Raw genomic sequence first — 23,937 nt, 5'->3', positions numbered from 1 at the left:
TGGTGTTCGCTGAGACAAAATACACATTTTTACCCGACCGGCCCATTTTTTTTTACCCAAGTAATAAAATATGACACTAGAGGGCGGCCTGTTAATGTAATTCAATAATGAAGTTGCAGCGACTGCACATGGAGACGCAGCACTGTCCCCTGCTTGGAGCCAGGGCTCTGGCTGGAAGCAGGTCTGGGAACGCCGCCTTCCCCCGCTCTGAGGCAACCACCACTGCTCCAAGACACGGGGAATATCCTGAGTGTAATACCAGAACCCAAAATAGTGACTATTCCTAAGAAGTGTGATTTTCCAGCAGACCCACGTGACTGCGCTGTCTCATGAGCAGTCCTGTGTTCAGCACTCAGTCCTGTGTGGAGAAGGATGTGGCAGGAGCGATCCTGTCCATTCTCCCGTGAGAAACCCATGTCCTGCCCCAAACCATGGCTCCTAGTTTTGCAGGTAAGGGACAGCGCTGCAGCTGCAGCTCGGTTTTAGCCGCCTGCACGGCAGTTCAGTGAGCACAGTCCCTGTTGGTGGCTGGCTCTCAGGCTCTGCACAGCCTTCCCGTGACTGAGGTGGTCTCTTACCATTCCAGAGACCGGTTTCCTTGTGTCAAATGAGGTTAATAGCTGCATGCAATTTAATTAATTAAAGACTGGGAATATTTTTAGAACACCAGGCGCAGTATGTGTCAGAAATACCAGGTATTATCTGAGTATGCAGTGCTGGCGTTATCGATATTTACATTTTGTACCGCCTGGAAGCGAGGCTCTCCTGGTGGGAGGCTGCCAACAGCAACACCTCTTCCCCCCAGATTTAGGATCTGTGTGTCAAGCGTGAGCCAACAGGCACAAGTGACATCAGGCAGAGGTAAGGCCAAGGACACAAGGTGACGATACACTGTGTGCTGGCAGACACCAGTGATGCTGGAGGCTGTCACACATGGACCACACCACAGGTGGGCTTAAGGTATTCTCAAGAGGCTTTCAGTGCTGTGAGCCTATCAAAGGTAATTCAGCATGTTCCCCAGAGAACATTTTAAGATGAATTTAACTGAGACTTTCTTATTGTCTGCAGCAGAAATTGGCCTGGAGTTACAGATGGAAAGAACTTAAATAAGTGGCCGCTTTCCTGAAAGCTGATGTTCCTTAGCATTTAGCAATAACGTGTCCTCGTTTTTTGCTAAATTGCAAACGAGCAATTAATTCTTCAGCACTTGTGCAGAATACTTTAAAAATGGAAACATGAAAGTCTTCTATTAAAATGAAGTTGATAGTATGCACCTGCCACTAATGTACTGTACACTGTGTCTTCCACTCATTATAGTGATGATTTGGGTTGAGATCAAGTGTCATATAGTGAAAATCACTTCAACATGTGCCTGTTCATATGCATAAACTCCTGTGTACCAGATGGCAAAATATAATGACATCTTAAACAGCTAATTGCATAAACCTTGTAATGCAGATAATTGCTGAACCAAAGTATGAGTTAATAATTTCCCACTGTATTGCCTGGCTTGACACTAATTCTAAAGGAAAGTTGTGACAATTCTAACACACTGAAGTTCACCAAGCGGTAATTAAAACTAGCACTTAAAATCATTCGACTTTCAAACCCTTAATTACAATTCAGTGGAATCACTTTGTAGAAATCTAACATTTATAGATAGTTACATGATAGCTGATATTTCATCATCATTCCTTTCATGGTGGTGTTCTAAGGCAGACTTCAGGAAGCGTGTAGCTCTCCCTGGAAGCTTAAGGTTGTACTGGTTTCTATACCAGTGGTCACTGGGAAACACTTGGAAAACAGTGGCCAGGACTAGGAGTTTTTCCACAGGCTATGCTTAAGGCAGCATGGCAAGTAGTCCTTTTTAATCACCTGATGATATATAAATGTAAATAAGCATTAAGCCACTACAATGAAATGTATCAGCTTTCATAGCGTGGGTTTAAGAATTGAATTGTTGTGGTTGGTTTGATAACACAACGTACTGACCTCAAAGCCAGGCCTCTAACACATCCTGAGCTGTTACTGTGTATTGGAAAAGCTGCCATGAAGAATGGAAATAGAATTAATGACGGTAAATACAGTTTTAGGAGAAATAAGCCTTAGCAGACAAACGCAATTTCTTTCTTTGATGAGGCGCATCAAATAATATGATGAAGGTAAAGACTGAATGATAAAGGTCAATGAAGAGATGTGATATTCATTTTTTAATGGAGATTAGAATTAACACTGTGTGATATTCCGATCAAAAAGCATTAGAAATACCAGCAGAGCATGCACTAATTAGATTAGGAATTGGCAAACAGCCTGTTAAAAAGTAGCTATGAATCAGGAGTTGTTATCAAACGGGAGAGTTTTACCAGGATCAGCATCAGGTCAGATGCTAGTCAATGTTTTCTTCAATGATTTGGATGTAAACACTGTAAATTCACAGCTGATAAATCTGAGGGTGACAGGAACATTGGTGGAGTGACAGACAGCGATGAGAATGACACTCCAAATGATCTCAGTTGCTTCATGAGCTGAGCCCATTCAAACACAATTGCTTTTAATACAGACAATACAAGATTATGTGGTTTCTAGTGCTCACACTTTTAAAAAATTGTTGGAAAACTGGAGAGGGTGCAGAAGAGAGCCACAGAGAGGATTTTAGGGCTGAAGAAAGTGCTTAATGGTGAAAGACTTAAAGCGCTCAATCTGCCTTGCTTACTGGAAAGAAGACTGGGACGTGACATGAGTGTAATGTGTAAGTATTTAAGTATCTACAAGATGTGTCTGGAATTATCTGCTGGATACTGACGACATTTTTAATCTTTCAGAGAAAAATGGACAACTGCAAGTTGAAGTCAAACAAACTCAAGTGAGAATTTAGGGGGTTTTAATAGCCAGAGTAGCTGAAGGCTGATTTTCAAGGCGCAAAGTAGATGCTATCTTTTTTTACATTTTGTTTTCAAAGCAAGACCAGAAGACCTGTGGTAACTAAAACCAAGTGAGTGCATTTAATGCAGGGACAATAGCACACAATAAGTTGTCATGTATCAAGGGGCTTTCTCTAGCCTTCAGTGCTGAGTCTATATACATCAGCAGTCATTGCATAAGCATTTGGGAGCAGGAACGTACACCTGTGCAATGGAATAATCAAGTAATAACAAGCCTAACACATTTCATGGGCTCTCCAGACTCAGGCCAGGTGTGCAGATATCGCACATTCATATATCTCTAATAACGTATTATTTTTAAAAAGAGACAGTTTGTGTGCTGCTGGAGCTACACAAACCCCCCCAAAAGCAGCCCCCTACCAGTAGATCTTTCAGCCCTTGCCTGCCTCCTGGTATGAAATGGCTGATTCCTCAGAGTTCTGTGCCTCTGCTCTGTGGCAAAGGAGAAGCAGTGACCACATCCCTGGCCGTCTTCCACCTGGAAGCCTGTTTTATGCACAATGTGAATCAGACATTCCTGGATGGGAGTGGGTTACAGGCAGAATATTAGCCTGAAACTTCACCCCAAGCCTCTTCTTCTGATACAATTCTGTCTCAGCGATTGATTACTGTAAGAAATGCTGCCAAACACTTGTCACGCTGCTCACACAGCTCTCTTCTGCTCTGGTCATACACACTCACCACAGCAGTTCCCTATGTGTTGCTTGCATCCTACACACTTGCTCCTCTCTCAATACCCAAAAAAACTGAACAACTGTCAAAGCCATGAGCAGGCAGTAATCATTTCAAGACTCTCCAGTACCATCTCATGGTGCCTCCAACTACAGCTCAATCTAATGCAGAAGGAAGAGAAAGCAGGGACCTCATCCCATTTCCTTCAGCTCTGGCATGTTCTTGGAGGTCTCCCATCTAACTTTGGATGGAGCACAGTTCAGCCTAGCCCCTGACCAAAGCTGGGAGCTATACTCTACCAAATCCAATAGCACAGACAGTTCTGTGCAAGGCTCAGCACAATCCTCTCTGCCTTTTAACATATTTATTAGCCCATGAATCATAACTAACAGGTGTCTACGTTGTTACTAATTTTACAGACAGATGTAACTGGATCTGATATGAAATACTTTAATGATCAGGTCTCCTTTACTGCTCCCTGCAGTCTTTCCAGCCACCCCTGCTGTGGATCGACAGCCCTTTCCTCTGTGGGAGCAGCACTGCCATGTACAGCTGGTGAGGATCAGGCTGTTTTTCCCTAGAGAAAGATACTCCAGGGAAGATGCCATTTCTGACAGTTAAAACATTTTCAGTTTATACTAAGCATCCTCTGTAAAACCTCAGCTCAAGGTGATTGTGTCGAGCTCTGCAAAGTAACTCCATTCAGCAGAGCTCACAGGGCATGTGTGGTACATGATGAAATGGCACTTTTTTGTGTGTTCACCTCCTAATTATTTACCTGAGGTGGTCCCTCAGCTGTCTGTAGCTAGCTGGAGTTACAGCCTTCCCTCACACACTCCACCAGCTGCATGGAACATGTGCCTCCAGGTGGTCCTGGATGGTTTTCCCAAGAGGACTATTCTTCAGGGAAATTTAGGTACAAAATTCTGTGAGATTCATGCATTTCATTCATTGCTCACATGTGTAAATGCAGAATGTCATTGATGGTATCTGCCCCATAACTACTACACACTGTTCATAGAAGAGACACTGATAACTCTATAACAAACCAAAGCAAAAAAAGACACCGAGCAGCATTATTAATTGATAACTCAAATGCAAAACATTTAAGGGACATTGAAATCGTCAGTGATAGCAAAACCTGGACAGCTCAACAGTCTCAGGGACTTAGGCAGAGATCGATGCAGTGGCTGAGGACCTGCCTTTGGCTTGCAGTGATGCTGGTGATCAACTCGGAGCAGAAAATTGTCCCACCAATCAACTCAGCATCTTAAAATGAAATACGAGCTGAAATTAGGTGATGGGAAGGATGTTATCTGAGAAACTTCTTTTTCTTTAAAATATCTGATAGATCCAGGACGTGGTGGTACAACATGATGGTGACTTATTTCTCAGTCTGTGAGTGTAAATTCATCTTCCTCTTTTCTTTCAATATGAAGAAGTCTTGGAAGTCGAACCTGGGGGTAGATTATCTTCCAGAAGTAGAAATCTAGAAAACAAGGCAAAATATGTTGTCACGTCTCTTTACTGCTCCTTGCAACATTATTTCCTGCTTAGGATTTCTAGATACTTATTATATCAATGCACTTGTAGAGTGAAAACAATTTCTGATCATGGGTTTTATCAAGACAGAATTCAGTACTGAAAACATAGCATGCATTTTGAGTTTTATTAACAAATACTGCTTAAATTGAATCTCTCCCCATCATTCCCTTTCTAGCCAGGATTCAGTAACATTCAAATAGTCCCAAGGTAATAAATATTCACTAAAGAGGAGCATAACTCAGAGTTCTCCTACCTGGCTGTGGTTGTTTGGTGCTCTTCAGAGGAGGAGCCATCTTCTCATCTTGTCTCCTCTTCTCTCCAGGAGGTTTTTAGGAAAGGATCAGCCATCATATTTTACCTTTTCCTAAAAATGCATGCCTGTCTTTGCCATGCCTCATATGTGTTCTGATATCCAAAGACAGCGGAGACAGACTGAAAAATCTGTTGGTAGGTAGAGAAAACACTCTGGGAGAAGTGGGCCTCCAGATTCTGTTCTCCATGGAGCAGTTGCTCTCTGCCATTACTCTGGTTAAAAACCTTATAATAAAATACAGTGTCATCTTAGAAGGGGAATTTGCTTCCAGAACTGGTGAAAATCACTGGAGATCTGTCATTTCTCCAGATGAACACCTGGCAACTGATTTTCTTTACCCTCCCTAATTTGCCTTTGATTTCTAAGACCCTAAGGCACTTTAGAGATCAGAAAATAGTTCAGTCTATAAAAAAGAAATGCACCTCTCTTCTTAGCATTGGTTCTCAATTTGTTCTTTCATGCACTGCTATCACCATGTGTAATTACTTGCAGGTGTCAGCTGGAACGTGGTGTCTTTTGTCTTCTCAAGTGCTTTGGCCAGCAGGGACCTAACAAGCTTTGGTTTGCTGTGATTAATAGGTTGGCTCTTGGTCTAAATGACCACTGGAAAAGGACATCCTGTAAGATAAGAGCTTTCACTGTCAGTCATATGGATTGCTTCACCTTGGAATGTTCCAAAACAGCATTGCTGGAACAATTTGGACCTGGGTCTGAAGCCAGTGAGACTTTCGTAGACATGCAGGACTCTGCAATAACTTTCAATTCAGTGGTTGAATTCCACTATGGGCACCAGAACAGGCTAAGAAACCAGTGATCTTGATCACAATTAGGCCTGATTTATATACATTATTTGCTTATCATCTATTCCATATCCCATCAATTTAGGTTCTTAATATGGGCACTTATCACAGCAGTGATTGCTGTCTGCTCTGTTAATTGATGATTTCATTGTTCATTGCACCTATTTATGTGTGGCTGTCAGGAAGGGTTTTGTTGTTTCAGCTATGTGAGCATAAGTAAGAACAGCTCTCCAAATCATCAAAATGGCATTCAAAAATCCTCAAAATCTCCAAAATGGGATTTTGAATTAGGTAGTGGTTTCAGGAAAACATCTGAAGATTGCCTACAGAAAGAGAACAAATTCTTTAGAGATTTTTGTTGTCCAGCAGATTGGCTGCTGGAGGCTTTTCAGGTAGCAAGGAACCTTTCCCAGGAAGCTTCTGCAAGGCTCTGACATTTATAGAGTGGCTGTCGGTGTTGCATAATCTCAGGAGCATCATTATCATTGACCTATTGTAGAGCTGCCACTATTTCATGTCCTGTGTTCTTCAGCAGAGCAATGCTTATCTGTGCTTTTCTTAACTCACCTCTTGTTGGTAAGAGCTTTTTTCTGTGTCTCTTGTTTCTATTTAGGATATAGAGCAAGAGGAAGATAAAGAGGCTCTAAAAATTAGAGAACTTGGAGTTATGAGCTGGTTTTATAAATTTTGGGCAGGGTTAATTTCTTAAAGATAATTCTCATTTTGTATTTAGTTCAAATAACAGATTCTAATGCTGTTTAAATTTTGCTGCATTTTTAACCTCCATTATTTTTCAATTTCTTTAAATTGTTTGGCTTGTTCACAGCACTTTTTAAGGCTTCTTCCCCTAGACTATTTTATCGTGGCATTTGAAGTGATCTCTGTATAGTCAAACACTACTTTATGCAGATCCCATTGGGGCTATTCACATACCCATATGTGCACGCAGTTCCCACTAATGCTTGTCAATGGGACTTAACATATGAGCATGGACATGAGAATAGACCCCTTGCTGGGCACTTGACTAGATGGGGGTTTTTTTTTTGATGTTGATCCAGATCACTCACAGCAAACGTGGCTGTTATTAGAAATCACTGCACTTAACAGGACCACCGAGTGCAACCTCCCTTCCCTTCTCCTTCTTCCACACTGGAGCTGCTTAGTGGGGTTTGCAGGCTCATGGTAAATATTACTTAGACACAAACTGGAATCCAAGGTTAATGCATAAAGTAGCTTTATTCTGTGTGTTCCCTTCTGTTTGCCATGAAACAGTATACAGTTAAGTCACTCCATTAAAGAAAGGGCAGGTTTTTAGGGAATTAAGTGGGACTTGGATGTGTGTGGCTCCACCTAGGCAGGATGGTTGGAGCTTTAACACCCAGTACTTATGAAAACAAATGGAAAGCTGAGCTAACTTTGAGTTTTACATTTTATTTCCGTGTACCTGTTTTTAGCATCTTTTGTGGTTCTTGTAACTGTGGGCTCCCCACTCTGCTGGAATTCACGTGCCTATAAGTTAAGTGATGACAGAACATTTTCCATCGTGAAGTTGAAGTCTTCAATATGTTTTGTAAAACTAATGCATCTTGTGCCATCTGCAAGCCCACTCCACTGCGCAATTCAGGGAGATGCAAATGTTGAATCAGTATTTTTTGTTAACCATATGAAAATAATTAGTGATTTCAGAGTAATTTGTAATGAAAATGTGTCCACATCTGAAAGAGGAAATGACCAAGTCAAGACATGTTCTCTCAATTTCTTTTCTGCTAGGAGGTTTCCTGCTTTTAAGCCACACTTTGAGATTTTGGATGGTTGTTTTTTTTTTAAATGTATGATCCTTGGAGAAGTTTACTGAGCTATAATTCTGGGTGCACTAGGGACCAATGAACTGAAGTAAAGTCAAACATGGGCAGGAAGCACAGTGTTTCAATAGCCAGCCCTTCAGGAATTAATTTACTTAGTTTAAATCTTTACTTTCTACTTCACTCCATGCTTTCAGGTTTTCCCTACTGGCACTAGAAGCATGAACAGGCCTCTAACAGTACCAGGATAAAACAGTGTCTGTTTTCCAGAGATCTGGTGCTGATCCCCCCAGCTACAGTGCAGGCAGAACCTCGTACCAGGGCAGAAATCTTGAATTTAATCCCTGTGGACATCAGACTGACCTCTGGTTAAACTGGGGCCACATCTCAGGACAGAACCAAATAAGAGCAATTTCAGCACACAGTAACTCACAGTTATCCATCTCCCAAGGCTGGCTGGTCAAGGTTGGCCAGTCTTTAAAGCTTGAATTTCAGTGCTCATAAATTTACCTGTTATTAACCATCAGAAGACATTTTCCAAAATTCATGTTTTTGTCAGGCTGATTTCCTTCTAGAAAACTTTTACTCAAACTAATTCATCTATTCATAAGAAAGGTTCTAGGAAATATTTTTCAGTGTTACTGTTCTCATAGTTTGACCCTGTAAAGGTCTGATAACATCCTGGTTTGAAAGCAACAACCAGGAGACTGGCCTACATCATCTGTTTCTCAAGAAATGTTTTATGGAAGTCTCAAAAATCCATCAAATCTCAAAAGCCTTTACAAACTTCACATTTGCTTGTGCTCAGCAAAAATTTTACAGCATTAAACTGCAAAAGTTAGAGCAGGTTTTACAGGGAGGAGACACCATTTGGGCAGAGTGCACAGCCTCTGTCTTGCCATGCAGGGAGTTCATGAACACCTCTCTACAATGTTCTTTCAAATATTTGCTAACTTCTGGGTGCTCAGTCTTGCATTCCCAGGATGTCCTGTGAACATCTCCACTTCATATGCAATTAAATGTCATTTACAAAGCAGGTAATGAGTTAAAATAACCGTGCCCCTGTTGCTTAGGAGGAAGTATGTCTCTTAGCTGGTACTAATGGATGGCAGCTATTAGTTACTCCTACATTAAGGTGCATTCATATTGAAATTTTCTACTGTCATTACAATGCATTTGATTAAAATGCATAAGAATTACACACTAAATATCATGTGGCTGGATGGAAGCGTAATTTAGCTGAGTCTGCAGATGCAGTCATGCAGGTGTTTCTGTAATTCTGATTCACTTGGTAAAACTGTTGATGTTCAGTGGCCCTCAAATCACATAACCATCTGTGGTTCAGTTCCTTGTGAAAGGAATTCCTTGTGCCTTTTATCAAATATGATCACTGGATTCCGAAGCAAAACTTTTGTGAATTAGGCAACGTTTAAATGTTGGGTGTTTTGTGAGGAGGAGAGGTATTACATACATCAGGTATTTCAGCTTGCGTTTGTTAACCACAGAGCTGCTGCAAGAAGAGGAGAAATCCTGGGGTCTTTGTGGGAACCTTGTCTCACTCCAAGGAAGCATTATGCTCTCTTAAAGAAAAATTAATATGTAAGTCTGGATTGTGTCTGATTTGAGGTTTTTGAAAGTAAAAAGTCTGGTCTTATGCATCTCCCTAACAAAATGTGCCTGAAAAGCACTGAATGTGAGTTTTTATAGTTAGAGTCGCATTTTTTGCCTAGACCTCATATCAATAAATACAATCTTAACAAGTGCAACTATTGCAGATTTAGTTTTCACAAAACACAAGATAATGCCAGGTAATTTCAATGCAGAGCCAGAGAGCTGAGCCCAACACCAGGTGGGTCCACAACTGCCAGCAGAAGCTCCTCTGTCCTTACAGACAGGCTCACGTCCCATTTCTTTGCTAGACTGAGAACTTCTCCAAGCCAGGAAGCCACAACTGGGAGCAAAAGACGAGGAAATCGGAGCAAATAGGTGAGGAAAGCAGGGACAGAGCTACAGGAGCTCTGGTTCCGTCGAAGGGCTATGGCTGGGGGTTTGCAGTGCAACTCATTGCTGACCTTGCTATGGTGTTTTCCAGCCCATAGTGCTTTCCAGGCTGGGAACATCCAGCCCTTCACTCCATTTGGAATCAGACTGACGTAACTTTTAGAGAATCACAGACTTGACATCATCTCAGAACACAGTGTAAAGCAATCTAGCTAATGTGAAGTTTTGTCTAGAAAGTCTTTCAGGGTTGAGCATAGTTAGAAAGAAAAAAAAAAAAACAAGGCAGAATCACAGGTGGTTTCCTCTTTACCTCAAGGATCACTGTGTTTACATATTTTGAAAAAGTGACTGAGCTAATTTATAAGAGACTTTTATTTTTAAGGAAAAATAAACACCTCACAAGAATTTTAGTCCATCAGCAACATATGGAAATGAGAAAAATCTGTCCTCAGTTGATGAAATATTTATTTATCATTGAAATTCCAGACATTTGCATCCAATGTAAGGGCAAAACAAATCTTATGCATAACCTCCTAGAGAATTCTGTTAAGAGCAGTTTTGGATACCTGTAAGTAATTACGCGATCACATTCTCTAACGGATTTAATTTGGGCCAAGTAGCAACTACTGTATGTCCAAAAAGATAATGAATTAAAGCAATGCTTTGGCATATCCCCTTTCTGAAATGTTAGCAGCCTCTCAAGTGACTTGAAAAATGGGCTTCAATAAATGGACAGGAAAATATAAGCAATTAAATTCAATCAATAAAGCTGTCCTTGACCAAAGTCCAAACATTAAAAACAACTCCAATTGAATTATGAGAAATCCTTTTCTGATTTTAACTAGATTAGTTTAATCACATGTGCATTGAAGTTGCGTGCCATTCCTCACTAAGTTTATGGAAACAAAAAGCTCCGTACTGCTCCCTGTCCCTCACTTTAGCCCAGCTCTGCTTTTCTTAAGAAGAGCTTTCTTCTGATGAACAAGGTCACTCAGAGGAAAATAGCAGAGCAGGGTTCCAGGGTTCCTGGTTTCCAGTCTTCTCTCCCTTTGCTTCACTTCCACGGAACCCCTTGTCCCCATAACTACTCCATCTCTTTCTTTCCTTTTGTTGAGAAACAGAAACATTTCCAAAACCCTGAAAAATGTAAACCTCTCCCAAGTCACAAAGTAACTGGAAGGTTTTGACAGCACCTCCTCCCCCCATTATTTCTTCAGCTTTTATTCTACTATACTGATATAGCTGAGGATAAATGTACTAACAAAATCAGGAGTGCTCCAAATTATGGTGAGAATGTACATACACACAGAGATAAGCAAACTGGACAGTACAAATTCTTTAGAGGTTAAAAAAAAAAAAGACAAAAACTCAGAGACTTATGGAAAAAAATATTTTTGCAACAATCAGTTATTTCAAGAACCATTACAAATAACAGTGTGTCTATATTCAAATCCTCCCTGAGAAGTGCAGCTCAGTAGGGAAATTTGGATTTCAAACTCTCTGCTGGAGCACCTCCCTGTTGCCTCAGAGAAAACAGGAGTTCACCTCTCCCTTCCCCAGGGACCCAGGAACAGCTGACAAATAACTTCACACAAGCCAGCCAGCCTTCAGCTGGGAATCACTACACAAGTCTACTTTGCCTGCAGGAGATCCGAACCAGTAACACGCGTGAGCTAAACATTGCTTGGCTGGTTCTCTGAGCTGACCTGTGCAATGAAAGTAATCTCCTATATTCAGAGGGAGAATATAATACAAGGTTATTTTAGATCTGACCTTTCAGCCACAAAGCACTTAAGATATGAAATAGGTGGATCTGGGGAAATAATTCATAAGTAGCCAGGTGTTAGTTGAATTTTTTCTCTTAGGGGACCTGAGGTTCTTCAGCAATTCCTTCCAAAATGAAGGCTGAATTATGACAAAATTATTTTCCTCAGATAAGGGACAGTGGATCAGAAGCAAAGTCATTTCCTGTCCTGTAAGAAGAGAAGTAAAACACTGTGACCAGAAAGAGGGAGGAAAAGGGCTGGGGGCAATGGGCTTGCTGGTTCTGCAGGATGACTCTGGAGACCTTCCCATGAATGCATCCCCACAAATGCTGTATCCAGATCTTTAGTGGACACAGAGCCAAGTGTGACAAAACTTAATATGAAATACTACATTATTGTATATTGTGTACTGAATATCACAAACCAATGCCTGGCGCTGCAGTTATGAGCATAGGAAAACTCACACTGACGAAGTCTCCTACTGACTTTGTCTTGATCACATTGGCCGATATTTCAGTAATGTGTCAGGAGATCAAGGTGAGCAGAAGGATACCTGAAAAAAGCAACTCCCTTCCTTGCTGACAGCGGAACCTCTGCCTTGGACAATCTCTAGCTGTTTGCACACATACTGGGAAGCCCAAGGAGCTTGTATTCCCTTAGCAACCAAAGTTGGCACCTGTGGTATTTGTTTTCAGCGACTGACACCAAGAGTTTGAACTTACATCTGTTTTACTGAATTATGGTAAAACAGTCTTACTAACTGCAAAAAGCAGCTCTCATTTGGACAATGCCATCCAGATCCTTTGCAGCTTGTGCTGCCTGTAATTTCACTTCATGTCCCACCCAGAAATTACAGGAAACTGCACAGCACAAGGACATGACAAGTCTTGTGCAGGCTGGGTCCTGACAGCTTAACCTATTCCCAGCTTTAAAACTTGCTTATGTAGAAGTTTTCCTGATGTCTTTTATAGTTTGTTCGTAAAGGATTGTCCACGTGGTGCCTTATCACAAACTGTGGAATGAGTCCAGGAGATGGCAACAACATGAACTGCTGTGGGGGATAACAAGGACTCTGTTATGACTGGGAACGTTTGCAGTACTATAAATAACTCTATCAATATTGTGATAATGGCACTTTAAAGAGGTCTATTTTACAAGTGTTGAATGTAAGAGAGACCACAGCTGTGCTCATTAATTCTGAAGTATGCTCCTCTCTACGTACAATTTGCAGGTGTAACAATAGGAGTGTTGACTCAGTGCAGGTCTAGCTAGTGTTTGGATTAAAAAAAAGGTCACAGTAGCATGATTAGTTCTTAACGAGCCTTTATTGTGTTTGGCAGAGGGAAGGCAAATGATGATAGTTTAATTGAAAACAATAAAAGTAAAATGGAACTTTGTTACAGAATTTAGCTATACGTAAATAGCTTCTCCCCCCCAAAGAGCAAGTACCGTAATTGACAGCAGTAGATCTTTTGATAATTAATTGCAGTAAATTATCACTTGGCACAAAGAAGGCATAATTCTAATTAATTTGCAACCTTTCCAGCATAACACTGAATTGAAAATGGCACTGCTGTAATTTTTTTGAAGCTAATATAGAACTGGAGTACAAACAACATTGTGATGCTTTCTTGTGTTTCCCTTGTTTGGAGTTGAACTGGGGTGATTCGGCCCTCTCCACACAATTGCTGTACCTTGCAGGGATGACCCAAATGGGCAGGAGTTTCCTGCACAGTCAGGATTAATCTGCCACAGCATGGGATAATATAATTATGTACAGAGATCCAGGCAGAGAATGGGTTCAGCTGGGGTTCGTCTGGGACATCAGTGCCTTGATTTGAGGGCATTCGGGGCTGCACAGTGTCCCTTTCACTGTCCTTTAAATCTAGGCTTGGTTAAAAATGAAGGTTTGTGGTAATGTGGACAGGCCAGACTGTTTAAACTGAGCTCAGAACTGCAATGTCTGTCAAATCCAACAGTTAACTTACAAATGAATTTTTTTACCTCTGGGAACACAAATCCCCCTTGGCAACTCCAGGGCCGGGCTATATGGCAAGTCCTCTTGAGGAGGTGTGATGGAAGGAGGTCTGTAGAGGCAGCCAGCTCACAGCACTGGCAGCTTTTAACTTCAAGGACTGCTGAGATGCAATGGCCAACAAATCCGTCTTAAGCAGGATGCTCGGTGAGTGCTTATGGATGAGGTGCTGTTCCTCTCTTATCATAACCAGAGTTCACAGTGATGCTCCCCAGCTAATGATTTGTTAATGGAATTAAGATCTGGGCCCCAATCTGTGACTTTGCAAACAGCCCACAACTCTTCTGTGCCTCAAAACTTCTCAGTGTCCCTGGGAGATAATATTTACCTCCCGCACATCAGTGTTGTGAGAATAAATTAACTTTGGGAGAGTATGTTGAGCTCCTTGGAAAACAGTTACTAAATAAGTGCAAGTATTATCATATATTAAATCAGATCAGCTATTAAAAACAAGAACAAGTCCTCAGATCTGTAGTCTTCGCTACATCAGTTTCTCCCTCCTTTGCTGATTACTGTTAGCCTTGATAATAATGAACTCAAAGACGATATTAACAGCCTAACCTATACTATGATTTAATCTTGATTGCCACAGATCAAGGTTTGATTTAATTGCTCTAGAATTAATTAGGAAGAGAAACAAGTTATAAAAAAGAATTTTCTCTCTAAATAAAGAAACTGTTTACATTCAATTGGAGTTCATGTTGGAACAAATCATTAAGCTATAAAAGATTACATCTGGGCTAGAATTAAAGTCAAGCCGATTCATTAACCCAAATGGTAGCCCAGAGATTACTAACATGGTATTTCTGCTTTGGTGATCAAAGGATCAAGGATACATGACCAGATGACCCTAATTGAAGAAATCTCCACTGAATTTTGTAAATGAACTTGAAAGTACTCAGAAGATAGGAGTGTCAACTAGGAGAATAAATTTATCCTGGTAGCCTTACTTCATACACAAGGAAAAGGAAAGAAAAGATAATGGCACTATGGCAATACTTTATGAAGTACATAAAGCAAGAATATTTTCCTTGAGTTATGGAGGAACCTTTTCCAAATTGTTTATAGATGTCTGTTAGAGATTTTGAAATAAAGGGAATTTACAGTCAAAAACTTAGTTGCTATTGCCCTGTCAATGACCTCATCACACCTGACCTATAGGGAGTATCTTCTGCTGGGCTAGCCCATAAATCAGCCTGCAGGCAAAGCCTTTCCCTCAAAAGCTGAATTAGGTATGATAGTTTTATTGTGTGAGCTACTGTTCACCAGGGACTGAGTAGAATCTGCTGGCTGTATTTCACTGCAGAGTGCAGGACAGATGAACTCCAGCCTTGGTCCCAATGGGGAAGGTCCAAGTCTGTGCCTCACTGAACCCCTGAACATACAGACTCTCAACTCATCATTGGGAAGACCTGCAGATGCTTTGTCAAGGTAATGCTTGGAAGTATAAGCTCACTTTGTTTCAAGTTTTAAATAAGAGGGATTCACTTAAATGCTGGAAAATAATAGCTGTGTGACTTCTTTTGAAAGCCTGGTATAGACATTAGTGAAATCCTGTGTATTCCTCTGTGGACAATCAAGAGTCACTGAGCATAGGAACTTCCTGAAGAGGGAGACTATGATTCTTGTTAGAGAGGGGAGGAATTGATAACTAGTGATGGACAAACTTCAAAAGGTTCAGGGCTTGTGCTTGTTTTGGATAACCATCCGAGAGTTTTGATGCATGTCCAAAGTTTATCTGGACCTCCTGCGCCTGTAAATATTGGGATGGAAATCTTGCAAGAACAGGCTCTCTCAAGAGGTTTTTTTCTCTTTTGGTATTTTGGGCAAGCATTTTCTTGTCATGCTGGAGATACAACAAAAATAGTAATGAAAAGACATAAAACCTGTTCTGTAAGGGCACTTCATCAAGTCTAAATCAAGAATAAATATAAAAGCTTCTCTTAAAATGATTTCCACATTGCCAGACCTTCTTGTGGTTAAGAGGGACAAACTTATAAAGTAAATGGGGAGAAATATGTCCCAGCTCTTTCTGAAGCTTAACTGTGCTACAGACCTTTTGGCTTGGGTATTGCTGTCATTTAGTCTACTTTGGTACAATTGCTTTTATGTGTAACATACATAACAATGCTGCAGAGATTTTTGGACAAATAAGGTGTAGATCAAGGTAGCAGGAATACTGGCATCCTCTGAAATGTTGTCTGTGTACATGGCCATTAAATGAAATAAACCCTAATTTCCAAAGGCCAGACTTTCCATGAAATCTCATGTATGTTTGAGAAAGTTTTTATATGTGTATGCACCCATGTACTTTTCCCTAGTTCTCCATAGGCACAAAGTAGTTTATAGCTGCTGAACAGTTTAAACTGGTTTGTAGAGGAGTGCTTTGGTTTACCCACTAAAAATATAGTTATAGCTAAAAAATATATAATATATATAAAATGTAGTATAACTAAAATATAGTTATACAGAGTAAAATTTCCTTGGCTGATAAGAAGAGGGCTCCTGAAGCTGATAGAGGCATCTGGTCTCTCTCTCAGGCTGGAGCAACAGAAAGTGGGCACCCTTCTAAGAGCTCTTTCCAGGACTGGCTGGAGATGAATCAGTAGGTTCAATTAGGTTTGTTTTTGGAAATGTGACCAAACTCCTGAAGCCAGGGATGACCTTCCTATATGTTTGTTTTACTACTGGCAAACAGTTTAAGTCCACACCATTTCTGAAATACCAGCTTAGGCAGGGGAGAGTTTCCTGTGACTGAGTAACCTTGGAGGACACCTAAACCTGAGGCTCAGGCCCGGTGCCAAGGCATGGGGCAGCACCTGCCCCCCTCAGCACTCAGAGCAGACACTGAGCACAGAACCTGCTTTGTAAAAGCATGCAGGGTTTCAGAGAAAGTTCAGTAAAACAGGTCTATTGATTAAACCCACCACTGTTTCAGGTACAGGTGTTATTTGCAGGTTTGGAGAGGAAGAGGTGCCCTCTGCCCTACCTCTCAGAGAAAGGATAAAACCAGTAATATTTCCACTGTGGCTAGCACAGACCGGTGGGAGAGGCTGGAAGAGAAGGTTCTCCCCCATGGTGGCTGGGGGAGAGGAATTTGGTTCCTCCAGATAGGAGTTGCAGGGGCAGATGCCTCAGATGAGGTGTTGCCACTCCTTTTCCCTAAAGACCAGTATGAAATAATGATGGGGAGAGTTGATGGCTGAAAGGCTTAAAAATACTGGTTAATCTTTTGGCCAGTTCACTTATGGAACCATAAGTGTCAAGAGCACTTTAAGTGAGTCACAGCAGTACATGGCAACTAGGATAGAAGCAAGACCTGGGGAGGGACTTCCTCTGAAGACCATGCTGGTCACGACCAAACTGACTTCCTTTCACAACAGAATAAAAAACCCTCATGTCTTTTATGGGGTGAGCTTTGAAGAGCTCTGAGAAGGACCCCAGCAGGTGGGGTTCACTGCTGAGCAGGAGCTGGGAGCTGATCTGTAAGATGAGACTTTGTGGTTCCTCAGTGCTGGGAAAGAGGCCAAAGCCCTTTGGAACCCACAGCTAACAACTCCTAACCTGTAGTCCAGCATTATCCCTACATGGACACGGTATCACTTCACCATTGGTTAGTCATTCTGAATGTTTGTTAAGATGCTGTAGCCTGCTATTTCCATCTACCTCACAGGCTGAAGTCATTGCTGCCTGCATGTCTGAGCCAATGGACCTGGCCATATTCCTCTCCCATGGCAGCCAGTGACCTAATCCAGCTCCAAGTCCATGGGAGTGTCTCTGTTGATTCCAGCAGAATCTGGCCAGGGTTTTGGGGACCTGGCAAAGCACATGGAGAGCAGCACACTGGGCTCTCCCAATAAGCACTGCAGCTCCTGTGTGCTGAGGGAGATGCTGTATGCCCAGGGAGCACAGTTTGGCCCCTTCGTAGTAGCAACATCTAAACATGGGATGGCAAGTAAATAAACCCATACGAACCCAGCCAACGCATGCAGCAAAAATTACCATCCTGTTCAGGAAGCAACAAATCAGGTCACACATCGTTGTCAGAACTATTTAAATTGTCATTGGCCATGTCACCCTTTCTTTTTTTAGCTGCCTCAGTAAGCCACGTTTTGGCATCTTTGTACTCAGATGGATATATCTTCAGTAGTGCACATGAAATCTAATGTGTTAGTAACTTGGAGAATAAATTTGCATCCAACACTCCATTATTTTTATCTTGTTTTTCTCTTTAACCAAGTCACAAAAAGTCTACACTTCAATCTCCAAGTATTCCAGAACGGTACAGCAGAATTAGGCAAATTAATTATATATTGACATAACAGCACTAAGAATAGAGATCTCTACAGAGCTTTGCAAAAAGAGGCTTTTCTACAGATGGAAAAACTTAGACACAGAGTTAAAGTTAGTTCTGTAAAAAACCCCCACAAGATGAAAACAAGTAGTTCAACTGTCTGCTCATGTAATCAGGCTTGGTTCCTTGGTTGTTTTTTTTCCCCAGTGTTGGCTTTTGGCTGCCCCAGAGTTGTCAAATAGACCCTGGAAACTGGTGGGGAGGTGAGAAGATAAACCTTGCACAGGGTTTCAGGCATTCAAGGGATAAGACTGGCTGAGGTGCATAAATACCAGATCTAACCTACATACAAATGAGGCCTTTAACGGGATCAAGGTAGCAGCTCATCACTGGGAAGGCTTTGGTTTGCTGCCATCCAAGAATAGGTGCAGAGCAGAAGACCACCCTTGCCCTCACAATCTCCCTGCCCAGAGGCAGGTCAATGAAGAACAGAGATGTACAGAGCCAAACTGACACACAATATTTGTTAATAGAGAGTTTCTAGATTTGCACGAGTGGGTCTATTCCTTATTTCATCTTCCCGAGGCAGCTCCCTTTTCCGTGTACTCTCAGAAAGCAGAAACAGCAAGTGAGGTGAGATGCTCACTGCCATTCTCACATTCTGTGCTAAATTATACTTCCCTATTTTAGGTACTAAACAATTGAAATGAAGTTCATGTCTCCTTGGTGCTTCTGACCTGTTCGGCGTGCTGGAGTTCCTTTGGCAAAGGGACAGGTAATGTACCCACCAACTAATGAAGGGCACCCAGTGAGAGCTCTTGTGTTTTTTAAACAATAATCCTATTGGTAATCATACAGATAGCAGAGTCAGACTTTAAAATCATTCCATCCCTACAGGGAACAGGTCTGTAGAGATGTTCTCTGTGTGGAGAAGGATGGTTCAGTCCCAGTGCCTTTTCAGTCTGGGGCCTCTTCAAGAGCTGTGGTGGGGTTTTGTGAGGTGGGAGCCCCACCACCACATCTCACACCAGCCACTGACAGCTGCAGAACGCTAGCTGGGTCTTTCAATGCAAGCCAGTGCACAGCTGGGCAGTATTCCTGACATTTTTCTCAAAAAAATCTGAAGTATCTTGGGAGAGTAATCTGCATGATATGCAGGAGGAGAGACAGGGGGCTCCCCTGCCTGCCCTCAGAGTAGTCACCTTCCACACACTTCTGACACTGCCCTGTCATGACAGGGCTGGTTGGGCAGGGTACTATCTCTACTCCTGCCAAAATGTGAAATTGGGCAAAGAACCTTTCCCTTTGCCTTGAGAAACCCAATGGATAGCTGATCTCAGCCAGCTGTCTGGTGACTTCTTTATTTCTCAAGGCATGGTGTTTCCAGGTGTGATTAAGTAATCAACCCATTTCCTGAAGGCAGCTGAAAGTTGGGAGTGATGGTAATGAGGGAAGTCCAGACTCAGTTTTACAGATGCAGTATTTTACACAATGTTAGTAACACAGTTTGAGGGAAATCTGTAGCTGAGAGAAACAGGAGACTTTTCTGTCTCCAAAGTGAGATGTGTACCAAATATGAAGTCACTGCAGCTGATTTTACAGATTTTCTGAAATACGTGAGTTGTATATTCTCAAATATTCAGCATTTATTATCAGCTTTTTGGAACTTCAGTAAATCTTTTATGAGAATTTTGCTGTTCGGCCTCCAAAGCTGCTGGGGGAGATGTGCAGAGTCCTAAAGGACAGATGAATATGAGCTACCCTGGCACTGCAAAAATAATATTTTAAGGTATCTTAATTGGAAATTCTAAAAGGAATCAGAGTTTTAAGGAACCTGGAAAATCAGCCCATGTATTTTAGCACCTGCAGGAGCTTTTAAAACCCACAACTAAAACCCCTGGCCTTGATTACAGATATCTGATGAGTCAATGTATTCAATCTTTGGTCAAAAGGTCACTTCACTGAATTCCAAAACACACATAAATTTATTTTTTTTATATATATACATGGAATATTACCATAGCTGTTACTCTGCTCTTCTGAATAACATCAATTGTAATGCTGTAACAATCTGTGGGGGTGAGGTTTTGCAGCTGGCTGCCTGATTTGAGCTCCTTGGAGCTGCAGGCCTGCAGTAGAGCCAACTCCAGGCTCTGCCGCTGGTGCAGGAAGATCTCCAGACTGAGCCATCAGAGATGGTGCAACTCGGTGTGACAGACAGCAATAGGTGTCTGCAGCCAAGATGTAGGTGTCAAAAATATTAATTAGCATAAAAAAGCACCTGTTCTAAACTGATAGCTTGAGTTGGAGATGGTGAGATAATGCCAGGTGATTGCATTGTATCCCAAGGGAGCAGTCCTGTGATGGGCAAGATGAATTCCTCCCTGGAAGTGCCCCTCTCTTCCTTGACTGCCAAGGCAGCTGAACAGCTGTTTCAGAGGTGACATCTAGATGTTAGGCAGTAAAATGTAACCGAGGAGAATGCACCCTTCATGCCCAGATGTGACGTGCTGTCTTTGTACATGCAATGTACATCTGATGCAAGACCTTAACAGAGCTCTACAAACAAGGTTAAAGCACAGACCAGTAATTACAAAGATCACAACTCCTAAGATCTGGATGCTTCCCCCCTCACAGCCTGGGCGTATGAATCTTGGAAAAGTAATCTTGGGCAGGATTTTTCTGGGTGTTTAGGTGTGAAATCGTGTCGGTTCCAAGTGATTTGTCCAGCTTATTGTCAATCATTTAGGTATCTAAACGCTGCTAGGATTCTTGCCCTTAAAACTGTCTCTACTTCCCCGTTTTCAACACAGGGGTGGCCCCTACCTGCTGGGCAGGATTGCTGTCCCCAGCGCTTTGAGGTCTTTGGGTGGCTGATGCTGCTGGTTAAAAGTGCAGGCTGGTCATGAATTTCAGATTGTCTTGCACGTGGTGGAGTGCAGACAGCACAGCCCCCGGGCCCCGCTGTGCCGAGCACTGCCACAACCAACCTCAGACTGCGGCGACAAAATTCTTAGCGCCAACTGGTCTGTGAGATCAGCTGCTCCCTTCCTCCTGGCTTCTTACTCCTTCTGCTGTGTGACTCAAAGGCCTGACAGGAAGCAGCACCCAGGTAGTACTTACTCTGGTCTCTGTCTCTGCACCAAAACATTTGCTCTGTTCCTTAAAATGCAGCTTCTGAAGAGAAGAATAGCCAGTTTTCCCTGTGTTGCTGGAATCTGGCTTGAGCACGGCACAGGAGCGGGCGGGGGGGATGCGAGTGGGAGCGTCTGTGCACTGCTGGAGCCTCCCAGTCAGTTTCCCATCTCTCCCAGTAGATGATGCTAAAGCGCGATTGTTTTCAGCAATTTTAAGGAAGTGGAAGATTTTATCAGGGGAAATCCGAGGTGGTAAGAAGGCTTCTGGGGCTCAGAGCTGCAGGGGAACATACTGCAAACATCCTGAAAATTCTGCAGACCAGTTTGCTCTGGTTTTGTTATATCAACAACTTGAATAGTAACAGGGTTAGAGGTTATGTGAGTTTTCAGGATTTTTAAGCAGGCCTACATTTACTTGTGTATTTCTGCAGTCCTTACAGCTCAAGCACAGCACCTCTTCACACTGTCTTACCGTGCCATTTCTTGGCTCTCACCATCACAGAGCTCCTCACCTTCATTTCCATACCATATTTTCTGACCTCTGTTCAGGCCAGTCAGACACATTCGAGGTAAGTAATTTGGAATGAGATACTTAACAAGAGTTGAAGCTTTCTGGTTGCTTTTGAAATGTGCAGAAATGTGTATTACTAGAAACAAAGCAGCATTTTGCCTGTAAATGCTGCTAAAGTTCTGATATGTTTAAGCTCTGGACGCTCTCTGGAGCCAGGAGAAGAAATGTTTCTGGAGTGGGAAGTGTAGGCTCAGATATACATTTTTCTGGAATTTAGGAAAATTACTGGGAGTTTGGCCTAGTCTTTACTTCCATTAGAATTTTTCTGAGGACTTCTATGGCAGCCAATATGATTCACTCTGAAATGAAATTTTAAAGTCCAGAGATTCATCTGGAAGTTCTTAATAAAAACAATAAACATACAAACTTACACTCACTTCTTTTAGTTAGAAAAATTGCCTACATTTTTTCAGTTGGATACTTTTTGTACTTCTAGAGCTGAAAAGTCTTTTTTAGCCCTCTTTTAAGAAAAAAGACAAGTTATGAGTCTCTTTATGAGACTTCTGGGGTCCAGGCCATTAGTCCTGCACTGATGTGCCTTAGGAAACATGCACAAGGTCCTGTCTTTGCAGGCAATTTAGAACAAAGCATATTTTGGGAAAAGGATGTACAGAAATACAAAAGATTTCTCTCGATCCCATGTCTGGTATGTGGGCAGGCTCAGAGGAGAACTTGATTCTTCATCAAGGGCTGGGTCTCCTGGACCATTATTGCTCCATGTTAGTACATTCATCAATTATACACCAGGGCTGTTGGATATAACACCACGACCTCCCCCCTTCCTAAATTCCTGTAGGCAAACAGAGCACATGTCAGGGATCCAGCACTGATGTTGCCTTGTCCCTGACTGATGCAGTTCCTTGGGTCAGGAATATATCCTGGGACAACGAAGAATGCATCAAGATATATGGATAGGTTTGTTTTCTTCAAAGCCCTTGGACTAGAATCAAATTGCCTGGAGGGAACTTTTAAAGAGTCTTTTAGTGTCTTTTAAGAAGAGAGATTCTGCAAATATTACCGGGTTTGCAGGTTTTTTGCACTGACTGCGTTGGGTTTTCTTGGATTCTCCAGAGATGATGTCTGTTTGGTGCACATGGCAAGCAGCCACTGTAGAGGCTGTTCAATAAATGGAGGTGTATCCCCTACTCTGGAGATCATGCTCATCAAACTGGGCTTTCTTCTTCACACGTCTTGGGAAAAGGTTATCAACAGGAATTGGGCAGATGGAAGTTTTACAAAGGTAGTTCTATGTGGGCTTTTATGGTGATGGATGAGGTGGAGACCAAGCCAGGTGGCTGTGGAGCAAGAAAGTTTACTAAAAGCAAACTGCAAGACAGCTGGAAAACAGCCTGATGGGCTCTTGGATCAAATTCTAAACTAAATGAGAGTATTATCCTTTTGGGATAGGGGGGCAACAGCAAGTATGCAAGGGCAGAATGGATGGTGGGATTTGTAGAGAAACTCCAGGAGAAAGATCAATAATTACATGAAGTGGCGATGAATGGGAAGTACAGCATGAGAAATCTGACAGAATTGTGCTCTTTCCACCCTAAGTAAGGCAAAGTATGAAATTCAGTATGTAAGAGAAAAATGGGATTTTTCTCTGTTGTCAGTGACCTTCAGTAGCTTTTACAAGTGGAGTTGTTATTTAAAAAAGAATGGCAAGAGCTTACTCCACTTTGCACTTTGTCACTATTTGAGAGACTTGGAAAAGAAGGATAAATATGGCTCATACAGACTTTGAAACAGCTAAATGCAATTGCAGAATGAATTACTTCAGAGTTACATGCAGTTATTAGAGTAAGGTGTTATCCTCTTCAAAATGGCCAAAGAAAATAAAATGGGAACCTCCAAGCAATAGTATTCTGACCTCACCAAATGCCTTTGTCTAATTTAGACTGCATTAGCAATTGTGTTCTTCACAAAATCCATGGTAGGGGAGGGGAGAATTTATAGACAGCATAATGTTCTTAAGGGATTCACACAGTGAAATTATCAAATGCATTTAAAAATACAAAATTAGCACTTTTCATCCATAAATTTCCAACGTTATATTTCA

At 41.9% G+C, this 23,937-nt stretch overlaps 1 long non-coding RNA gene across 1 annotated transcript; it reads left to right on the top strand.

Annotated features, from left to right (window-relative positions):
- Positions 1-365: 365 nt before the first annotated feature.
- On the top strand, positions 366-21,870 carry LOC138114297 (uncharacterized). Its single transcript, XR_011152583.1, has 3 exons — positions 366-450; positions 18,861-18,945; positions 21,739-21,870. It is a non-coding gene; the product is annotated as an uncharacterized lncRNA (long non-coding RNA).
- The last annotated feature ends 2,067 nt before the right edge of the window (positions 21,871-23,937 follow it).

Source organism: Aphelocoma coerulescens, chromosome 8 (genome assembly GCF_041296385.1).
Source record: "Aphelocoma coerulescens isolate FSJ_1873_10779 chromosome 8, UR_Acoe_1.0, whole genome shotgun sequence".
In the NCBI taxonomy this organism is placed as follows: domain Eukaryota; kingdom Metazoa; phylum Chordata; class Aves; order Passeriformes; family Corvidae; genus Aphelocoma; species Aphelocoma coerulescens.
Note: the sequence above shows the minus strand (reverse complement) of the source record. Positions and strands in the feature narration are given on the sequence as shown.